Genomic DNA, 10,854 nt, shown 5'->3' with positions numbered 1-10,854 from the left:
AGCTTAATATCAATATAAACTAAAATTTTAGAAAGCAATATTTCTGAACACACATATAAGGAGACTCATCCTTCGTTTCTCTTTTTGTCTCTCATCCCATGTCTGACAAACTCACGAATCCTGTCAGCTTTATCTGCATAATATATAGAGAAGTTGACCACTCCCTCCTCTTCACTAACTCTCCCATTGTCCCAGCCACCATTGTGTTTCAACAGGAGCAGTAGATGGAATTATCAGTCCAAGTCTTCACTTTTCTCTGTGTATACACATTTGCCATGGCATCCTGGTGGACAAAGTCTATTTCCCTGCCCCTTGACTTTGAGCCCCATGAGGTGCTCCCCAAGAATGAAGGCACAGGCTTGAAATGTATCTGTATAGCAGAGCTTTCTTTCTGGCCTTTGCCATCCTTTTAAGACTACCTTTCCCAAGCTCACTGGTGCCCTCTCACCTTGTGGCAGAAAAAGCATCTAAGGGTGCTCGCTTCAGCAGCACATATACTAAAATTGGAACAATACAGAGAAGATTAGCATGGCCCCTGCACAAGGATGATGCGCAAACTTGTGAAGCGTTCCATATTTTTAAATCAGAGAACTCTAGATGCTGGTGAGGATGTGGAGAAACGGGCACCCTCCTACACTGTTGGTGGGAATGTAAACTGGTGCAGCCCCTCTGGAAAACAGTGTGGAGGTTCCTCAGGAAACTAACAATAGAACTCCCCTATGACCCAGCAATAGCACTGCTAGGAATTTACCCAAGGGATATAGGAGTGCTGATGCATAGGGGCACATGTACCCCAATGTTCATAGCAGCACTCTCCACAATAGCTAAAACATGGAAAGAGCCTAAGTGTCCATCAACAGATGAATGGATCAAGAAGATGTGGTTTATCTATACCATGGAATACTACATGGCAATGAGAAAGAATGAAATCTGGCCATGTGTAGCAACATGGATGGACCTTGAGGGTGTTATGCTGAGCGAAATAAGTCAGGCAGAGAAGGACAAATATCATATGTTTGCATGTATAGGAGGATTAGGAGGAACTTAACTGAGGAAAAAGGGGGAGAAGAAGGGAGGAAATGTTGGGGGAAAGGGAGAGAGGCAAACCATGAGAGACTCTTGAATGCTGACAAAAACTGAGGACTGATGGATGTGGGGGGGAGGGGGGATGGGCATGGAGGAGGGCACTTGTGGGGATGAGCACTGGGTGTTATGTGGAAACTAATTTGAGAATAAACTATTTGCAAAATAAATAAATAAATAAATAAAAATTAACAAACAAACAAACAAACAAACAAATAAATAAATAAGTAAAAAAAAAATAAGAAAGAAAGAAAAAGCATCCAAGGAGCAGACTAAGGAAGGCACTAAAAACAGCCAGACCCACAACTTGAACCCCAACACAGAGCTGCCAACCCCAACACAGCTTAGGCCAGCCAAACCCTAGATAACCTGCAGATCCTTGAGAAGCCATGTTGTTGTTTCAAGCCGTTGCATTGTGGGGTTACTTATTACACACATGATCACGGCCACAGCTTACTGACTTCAGGGGATCATTGCATTGTCCCTTAGCTCCTTACCTTCCTTCTGCTTTAGTCTTTTTTCAACACAGAAGTCAGAATGATCTGCTAAAATGAAAGTCAGATCACACCCTCCTTTACTCAAAACTGCCCAGTCATGACAGTGCCTTAAAAGGCCCTGCGCAATCTTTCCAATCTCATTTGCTCCTCTCCCTCTTTTGAAACTACTGCAGAGACCCTAGTCTTCTTGTTCCTCCTCCAGAATGCCAGCCTTTAGCAGAGATTATCTCCACTGTAATTCTGTAATTCAGTTCTCCCAAACCATTGTTAGTGCAGCCAAATTGAAAAGAAATCATATAAAAGGTATGAGACACCAACTCGACCCATAATTATACACTTCATACAAAATAGATAAAAAAAGGAAAATGCCCCTTTACTGGGAGAAATCCAAAATGCCATGTGGTCTTTTGCCAACAATAGCCAGACACAACATACCTACAACTCCACACAAGTTGATTGCATGTGGAGGCAGCTCCTGTGTTCTTTCTCCTATGTGGAAACTACTATCGGATGCCAATCCAGAATCAAGGTTAACTGCTCTTCGCTATCAGTTAAGGTTCTTCAGTGGTAAACTTCTTAATCCTTGTATATTTGAAAGTGCCTTCATTTTGCCTTCCCAATCACATGGTAACTTATCTAGATACAGATTTCTAGGCTCATAATTTTCTCTCAGAATTGTTAAGATAGCTCTCCATTGATTTTTGGAAATGTAGGGTCTATCTTCTATATCTTTAAATATTTTCTTTATTAACTATTTTTAGCCTCTGATATTGTATGAGTATACTTCCTGGTTTGAAATCTAGGTCATTAATTTTGCTCTGCAGTTTATACTTTATTTGGAGGTTTTTAAATTTTAAAATGATATTGTTAATTATTGATAAATGTCTTACATTTTTGGTAACATTCTTAAAGCTTTTTTTTAATGCCATTGTTCTTATTTTGCAATAACCTCCTCTGCTATACATGAAGTTTATGCTTTTATTTACAGTTCTTCTATTTTTATATTTATTTCCCCCCTCTGGTCTTTGCTTTTCAGTGATTCTTTTTCCTGCTGGTGGTTTTCCACATATATCAGGTGATTCCTGGCTGTATCTTTCTTCTCATGTCCAAGATCCTCTGTTTGCCTGATCATGTATTCTACTGTTTCTGTTTAATGCCGCTGGGATCTGATATTGTCAAGGAAAGACGAGGCGTTCTGAAGGAAGAGTGAATCAGGAGGGCTGCCAGCATAAGGCTCCCATTTGTAATAGATTTCCTGAGAGTTAGAAGTAATGGAAGGAGGGGCGCCTGGGTGGCTTAGTCGGTTAAGCGTCCGACTTTCGCTTAGGTCATGATCTCACGGTTCGTGGGTTCGAGCCCCGCGTCGGGCTCTGTGCTGACTGCCAGCTCAGAGCCTGGAGCCTGTTTCAGTCTGTGACTCCCTCTCTCTCTGACCCTCCCCTGCTCACTCTCTCTCTCTAGAAATAAATAAAAAAAAAAAAATTTAAAAAAAATTAAAAAAAAAAAGAAGTAATGGAAGGAAAAATAAGCACAGCATTGAAACAAACAAAAATCCCTGAAATTCTTATTTGAAATTTTCTGTTCTTCAGTCACACAGACACAAATAATGTCTCACAGAATGTCATTCTCCCTGGTCTGTTAGTCGGCCCAATTTTCCTGCTGAGTTCCCATTCTTACAACATCTCTCCTCTCTGATTTCTCATAGCCATTGATACTTCCTGATCTTCAAAAATTGAAGGGAAATTTCCCCAATTCTGATCAGCACACAGAACAATTGATTCCTTTCTGGTCCTGTCTTATTTATTGCCCATTATGAAGGGACAGGAAAGTAGGCAAGTGACCGGGCAGCTCACTCTTGCTATATAAAAGTGTATCTTTTAAACATGATTTCTAAAAATTGAGTTCTCCTACTAAATGGACTATTGATTTTTTCATTTTTGAGTCATCCAATTCTTGAATGTATGTATATAATAGCCTTTTCTGTCTCTCTGTTACAGATTTTAATTCTGAAGGACTTCTCAAACCTTTATCTATTGATGTCCTCATGTCTCTGTTAGTGATTAAGAACATTAGCTTTATGGGGCACCTGGGTGGTTAAATCAGTTAAGCATCTGACTGCAGCTCAGGTCATGATCTCATGGTTTGTGAGTTCGAGCCCCGTGTCAGGCTCTGTGCTGGCAGCTCAGAGCCTGGAGCCTGCTTCTGATTCTGTGTCTCCCTCGCTCTCTGCCCCTCCCCCACTCATGCTCTCTCTTTCTCAAATATGAACAAACATTAAAAATTTTTTAAAAATATATAAAATCAGCTCTTTAGAGGCAGAGTATAGTGGACTTGAATCTCAGACCTGCCTCGAACTAGTTGTGACCTTGTACAAATGTATGCTTCAGTTTCCTTGTCTATGAATTGAAAAAACTAGCAAACAAAACCCCCCAAAACCACTACCATGACTATCTCATAGGCTTTTTGTGAAGATGAAGTATGAAATTGAATGCAAACTTTTAAGTGGTGATTAGCATATGGTAATTATGCATGAAATGTAGTTGTCATCATTTCTTCGTGTAAGACGAAAGGAGGAGATTGTATATTACCATCTCAATAAATACTAAATGATTTTGAATGAAAGCAACTTTTTATTTTTAATTTAAGAGAACCAGTTAAGAAAAGTAGCACTTTACTAACCTGACAGCCATCACTACCCCTAATAGTAAAAACCTAGATATTGTCTATTATACTTAGGAACAAAACATGCATACATGTTTTGGTTCCTTATTAATCTAATGGTTCATGGCTATTACTACAAGATATGGAATAGAAGTTGAAATGATTATAATTACTTTTGTAAGATATAATTTCACAACTAGAAAAACCCAAGAATATTAAAGAACACCTTTTAATAAAAGTTCAGTATAGTGCTTAGACACTAAAAATAATCTGTAAGAAAATACAATCAAAAAAATTAAAGGCCATTCAAAACCATCAAAAAATTTCAGAACCCAAAATAATTAGAACGAAGACTAAAAATATCTTCAAAACATAGACAATTTTAATAAAGTCCTCAGAACTCCTTAGAAGATTTTTAGACAGCTTAGTGACCTTTAGAGGCAACCCAGAGACCCGGGGTTCTGAAGATATGTGGACTAAAGTCAAAGCATGGTTTCGTCAACTTACTGCCGAATGATCATGGCAAAGTTGTGTAATTATTTTATGCCTGAATTGGAGTCTCTGAAAGGGTCGTAGTAACAGCATATGCCTCATAAGTTTGTTGTATGGGTTAAATGTGATCTATCAGTAAATGCAAAACCTGGCAGCCTGCAGATACTCAAAGGTTATAACTAGAGTTTAGTTTGTCATGATTGCCACTGATGTTACACTTACTCTCAACTTCAGGTGGAGATTTTACACAGTCCTATGCAAAACTTCTAGCAGGAAATTTCAAGGAATAATACTGAAAATTTTATTTAAAATTCATAAAGTATCTACTTAAATCTTGGAATCATTGACTACATCACAGCTAGCTGAAAACAGAGTAAATAATCAAATTATAAAAATTTAAGTGAACATACAGAATTCAAAATAAATGTACAACTTGGAAAAATATTTGCGACTCCATATGACAAATAATTAAATTTCTTTATAAATAAAGATTTCATTATATTACCATACAATGTAAGAAAGCAGCTCACAACAAGAAAGCATACAAATGTCTGAAAAGTAGCTTAATTGTATCAGTTTTACTAACAGGAAAAGAAATACAAATCAACAAATAATCCTATTTCCTTCATTCCAAATTAAATAATAACAATGATCAAAAGGAGGAAGAAGAGGAGGAAACTCTGAGGGTGGTGGTGTGATAAAATGGAAGCGATCACATCCTGTTTCTATGAATAGATATTAGAATGATACGTTGTTAAATTTACAACATAAAGCAATATTTTTAAATGTTCATTCTGCTCATTTTACTTCTGAGACTATATCCTATCCCAACAGACTAATCAGAATTGCAGATGATACAGAGTGTAAAAAATAGAAAATAAAGCATTATTTATGGACCTAAAAAGATTTTGAATGTGAGGATATTATGAAGTAAATTGCATTTTAGTTACATTATTCAGCCCCTTAAATGAGATTTTAGAAATCCTTTTGTCATATTTTTGTTATAGAAATAAGGTGCCATAGCATTTACACATTATGATTTCAAATGGATAAACATTCCAGAAAATATAACTGAACGTGTTATCCTTAACACCTCTTCTGCTGTTACGTATATTTTTTAAAATTCAGTTCTTTTATTTATTTATTTTTTACTTAATCATGGGAAAAATGATTTAAAAAAAAAACTCGTAATATCAAACTTACCACCTGAAGTATTTTTATGCATATAGATCAGTGGTGTCCAGTCCATCCACATTGTCATGCAGCAGAACTCCAGAATTTCTTCGTTTTGCAAAACTGAAACTGTGGCCATGTGAACAGCCTCTCCTCACTTCCCTCCACCCCCAACCACTGATAACCAGCGTTCTACTTTCTGTTTCATGAATTTGACCATGTTAGACACCTCATATGAGTGGAATCATACAACATTTGTCTTTTGTGACTGACATTTCACTTATATAATGTCCTCAAGATTCCTCCAAGTTGTAGCAGGTGACAGGATTTCTCTCCTTTTTAATGCTGAGAAATAGTCCATGGTATGTATAGACCTTTCACTTGTCAGTGTGGACATTTGGGTTGCTTTCACCTACTGACTACTGTGAATGGTGTTTCCATGAAGAGGGTGCAGAAATATCTCCTTGGGATATATACCCAGAAGTAGGATTGCTGGATCACATGGTAGTTCTTTTTAAAATTTTTTTGAAGCACCACCATACCGTGTCCCATAGCAATTGTAATATTTTACAATCCTGCTGGTAATGCCCAAGGAGTTCCAATTTCTCCACATCTTTGCCAACATTTTCTTTTCTTTTCCTTTCTTTTCTCTTTGTATTAGCTATACTAATAGATGTGATATGGCATCTCATTGTGATCTTTATTTGAATTTCTCACTGAGTTTTCATGTTGAATCTATTTTCATATTCTTGTTGGCTCCTATATGTATTTTTTAACGTCAAAAATTTTAGTATTAACATATATTACTTTTGTATCAAACAAAACACTATGAACACCATTAGAATCACTTTTGCCTCCACCTTTGTGACATTAGCATGAGCAAAGAATTCTTTTTCCAGGTCCTCAAATCCCCATTTTTGAAATAAGGAGGCTAGGTTTGCTAATCCCATCTATGACTTTTTTCATAAAAAAAATAATCTCTTCTCATTTCCTCCAATGTTGTAAAGGTAATTGCGTTTATAAATCTCCTAAATTTTGGAATTATTCTGAGAATGGGTGGGTGGCAAATTAATGATCTGGTGGTGGTTTATTTTTTCCAGAATTTCTTCTTTATGTAACACTTTTAGAGCTCTATCACTATGACAAGCATTGGATCAGGCACCACAAATACAAAGATCATGCAATCTGGACCTTGTCTTATTAAGTTACAGGCTTGGGGAGGCAAGCTTATAAATAAATAATTACAACGCAACTGTGAAGTTGATATGATACATGTATAAATAAGGTTCATTGGTGTTACAAAGGAACAGACATCTGCTTCCAAGATGCTAAAAAAGTGAAGACTCATCTAATAGTGGGAAAAATGTCATAATAGTTGTCCCCCAGACCTTGGTGTTTACAAAATCCATGACATTGAAATTTAGTGAGAAGAAATTTAATATTCACTAGCAAAGACGAAGAATTTCCATGAGCATTTAACCATTATATTTTTTTTAAAACTAACCAATGGCTAAAATGTTTTCCATTCAATCAAATGGTATTTTAGAAATTGTGGTCTACACAAAGGATGTCTCTTGCTGGGCAGAGTAATATAATACATTCTGTGTGGAGTAGGAAACTTTAATGATATATGCAGTTTTGTTATTAAAACTGAGTTATATATTTTGCTCTGCTCTGGAAAATTGTGACCCAGTATAACGTATCTTCACATTGTTTATAACTTGAGGAAAATCAACATTTTGGGTTCCCAGTTCACACAGTAGGAATTACATTTGTTTTGGCCAAATATAATTTATATAACTGCAAGGAACAATAAAACATGAACTCTACAGTGTTTTCTTACCTAAAAATAATATAGACCTTGTAAAATTGAAGAGATTATTATTATAAAGGAAAAGACAGTAACTTAAAAGGCCGAAGCTCATTTTACAACACTCTTTAATGCCTGTGCAAATAGGCAGACACCTGCGTCCCCATTTTCCTTGACCCTAGCCACAGGACTGAGATTCCACGCAGTAATAAATAACCTTGCAAGTAAAACTTTGCAATATAATTTGCTTGAACAAACCTAGTTCTTCTAAGTTCAGAAGTCATTTTCAAAGTGACTTCTTGAAATGGCTCAGTATTCTCTATTCCCCTGCCTACAAAGATCTTCCTAACGTAACAAAAGCATCTGGCTCCTCTTGTTAAAAATGTTCCAGTCATTGGGACACCTGGGTGGTTTAGTCAATTGAGCATCCGACTTTCGCTTAGGTCATGATCTCGCGGTTCGTGGGTTCGAGCCCCGCGTTAGGCTCTGTGCTGACTGCCAGCTCAGAGCCTGGAGCCGGTTTCGGAGTCTGTGTCTCTATCTCTCTGACCCTCCCCTGCTCACACTGTCTCTCTCTCTCTCTCTCTCTCTCTCTCTCTCTCTCTCCTAGAAATAAATAAAAATATTAAAAAAAAATGTTCCAGTCAGTGAATGGGGACATTCTGGATTTAAAAACTGGGAATTGGGAGCATCTGGGTGGCTCACTCAGTTAAGCATCCAACTTTGGATCCGGTCATGATCTCACAGTTTGTGAGTTCAAGCCGCGTATAGGGCTCTGTGCTGACAGCTCAGAGCCTGGAGCCTGCTTCAGACTCTGTCTCTCTCTCTCTGCCCCTCCCCCACTCACACTCTGAACTTCTCAAACTCCACACCCGGAAAACACATAATCCAGTGAAGAAAAGGGCAGAAGACATGAATGTACACTTCTCCAAAGAGGACATCCAGATGACCAACAGACACATGAAACGATGCTCAGCGTCCCTCATCATCAGGGAAATACAAATCAAAACCACACTGAGATACCACCTCACGCCACTCAGAGTGGCTAAAATGAACAAATCAGGAGACTCTAGATGCTGGCGAAGATGTGGAGAAACGGGCACCCTCCTACACTGTTGGTGGGAATGTAAGCTGGTGCAACCCCTCTGGAAAACAGTATGGAGTTTCCTCAAAAAATTAACAATAGAACTCCCCCATGACCCAACAGTAGCACTGCTAGGAATTTACCCAAGGGATACAGGAGTGCAGATGCATAGGGGCACATGTACCCCAATGTTCATAGCAGCACTCTCAACAATAACCAAATCATGGAAAGAGCCTAAGTGTCCATCAACAGATGAATGGATCAAGAAGATGTGGTATATTTATACAATGGAGTACTACATGGCAATGAGAAAGAATGAAATCTGGCCATGTGTAGCAACATGGATGGAACTAGAGGGTGTTATGAAGAGAGAAATAAGTCAGGCAGAGAAGGACAGATACCATATGTTTACACCTGTAGGTGGATTAGGAGGAACTTAATGGAGGACCATGAGGGAGATGAAGGGGAAAATTAGTTGGGGAGAGGGAGGAAGGCAAAGCATGAGAGACTCTTGAATGCTGAGAATAAACTGAGGGAGGAGGGGGGTGGGGGAAAGGAGAAGGGGAGTGATGGGCATGGAGGAGGGCACTTGTTGGGATGAGCACTGGGTGTTATATGTAAACCAACTTGCCAAAAAAAAAGAACTGGGAATTGAATGATTGACTGAATGAACTGATCAATCAATCAATCAATGATTGGTCGTTTATCTTTAAAGTCAACTATCCTATGCAGAAATTGACTCTACAGCTCCAATATCCAACTATAAACTGTGGTCCCATTCTCAAGTATGTGAGAAAGAAAAAATGAAGGGTAAGAGTGAATTCCTTTGAGGAGATATGTTCAAAAGTCATATTGAATGTATATTACAATATTGCTGATTGCTAAAATAAATCAGACAGCTAGAAAAATACTGACATCTGGGAGGCAAGGCCTGTGCTCAAGGAACCAGTCCAGTGTATTTTATTTAATCCTCTAAAGTCTAAACAATTCCATGAAGTTGGCAGAATTATCACTATCTTACAGGGGAAGAAACTAAGGCTCACAAATCTTAAGTGACGTATTTTACATCACATAGCCAAGTACATGGTAGTGTTGATCCTAGGCCATGAGTCTTGTGATTCTGAATAGTGCCCTCTTTCCAATCCACCACTCATGAATCAGCTGGGAAGGACTCTAGGCTAGTACAAGTCACAGCATAATCAGGTGGCAGATGGGGCTCGTATCCGTACCAAATGACACCTATCTACTCTTGGAATTCTTACCTCTCCTCAAGGTTCACAACTTTTCTTCTCTTACACAGCAGATTTTCTTGCCCTAAGATTCACTTTGATTTCAAATTATTTTTATTTCCAGTGTAACTTTGGACTTTGTCTTTCAAGTCTTAATATCTATTTCCAACTGGAATTTGAATTGTACTTAATAGTATTAGGGTTTCTAATTGTATTGTGTTTTTTTTTCTAAAGCAAATCATTCTCAATGCTTATTTAGATAGTCTCAAGGAATCCTAAGTGACAGATACTTGTTTCTCAGAAGCCAACAGAGAGAGTCCATTTTTCTTTAAAAAAAAAGTTTGCAGCCTCTGCAGGCATTGAATCATCTGGCTTGGGGCCAGGCACTAGAGGGTGCTTTAGAAATATTATTTGATGATGAACTCGGATGTTGTCCACTTGCTTTTCAGAAATCATTCTTGTAAATCATGGCTTTGAAAACTTGTCAGCATTTCATTCTTTCTTTTGTGGATTTCTTCAAAGTGAGAAGGAATGCTTGAAAAGTAAACATTCAACAGCCATAACTGCATCCCAAGGAGGGTGGAATAAAAAAATATTATAGATACTTATAGATACATAAATATTTCTGGGAGATAAAAAGAGAACCCTGTGGATAACCCACAAAGAGCCTACTGGAACTTTATCAGTCAGCTGGGCTTTGTCAGGATGAAGTGGGTTTGTGAGGGGGCCAGGGCAGCATGTGTTTCTCCCTATTCCACACCCTTCTATTTTGGAAGCTTGCTGTAAGCATAACCCCTCATATTTGTATGAAACTTCTCTCTCTTT

The 10,854-nt window shown here is 38.0% G+C and overlaps 1 non-coding gene across 1 annotated transcript; it reads left to right on the top strand.

Moving 5' to 3' along the window:
- Positions 1–473: 473 nt before the first annotated feature.
- On the top strand, positions 474–580 carry LOC120225012. The gene has a single exon (XR_005526721.1). It is a non-coding gene; the product is annotated as a U6 spliceosomal RNA (small nuclear RNA).
- Positions 581–10,854: the final 10,274 nt, after the last annotated feature.

Source organism: Hyaena hyaena, unplaced genomic scaffold (assembly GCF_003009895.1).
Source record: "Hyaena hyaena isolate Hyena2069 unplaced genomic scaffold, ASM300989v1 scaffold_1307, whole genome shotgun sequence".
In the NCBI taxonomy this organism is placed as follows: domain Eukaryota; kingdom Metazoa; phylum Chordata; class Mammalia; order Carnivora; family Hyaenidae; genus Hyaena; species Hyaena hyaena.
Note: the sequence above shows the minus strand (reverse complement) of the source record. Positions and strands in the feature narration are given on the sequence as shown.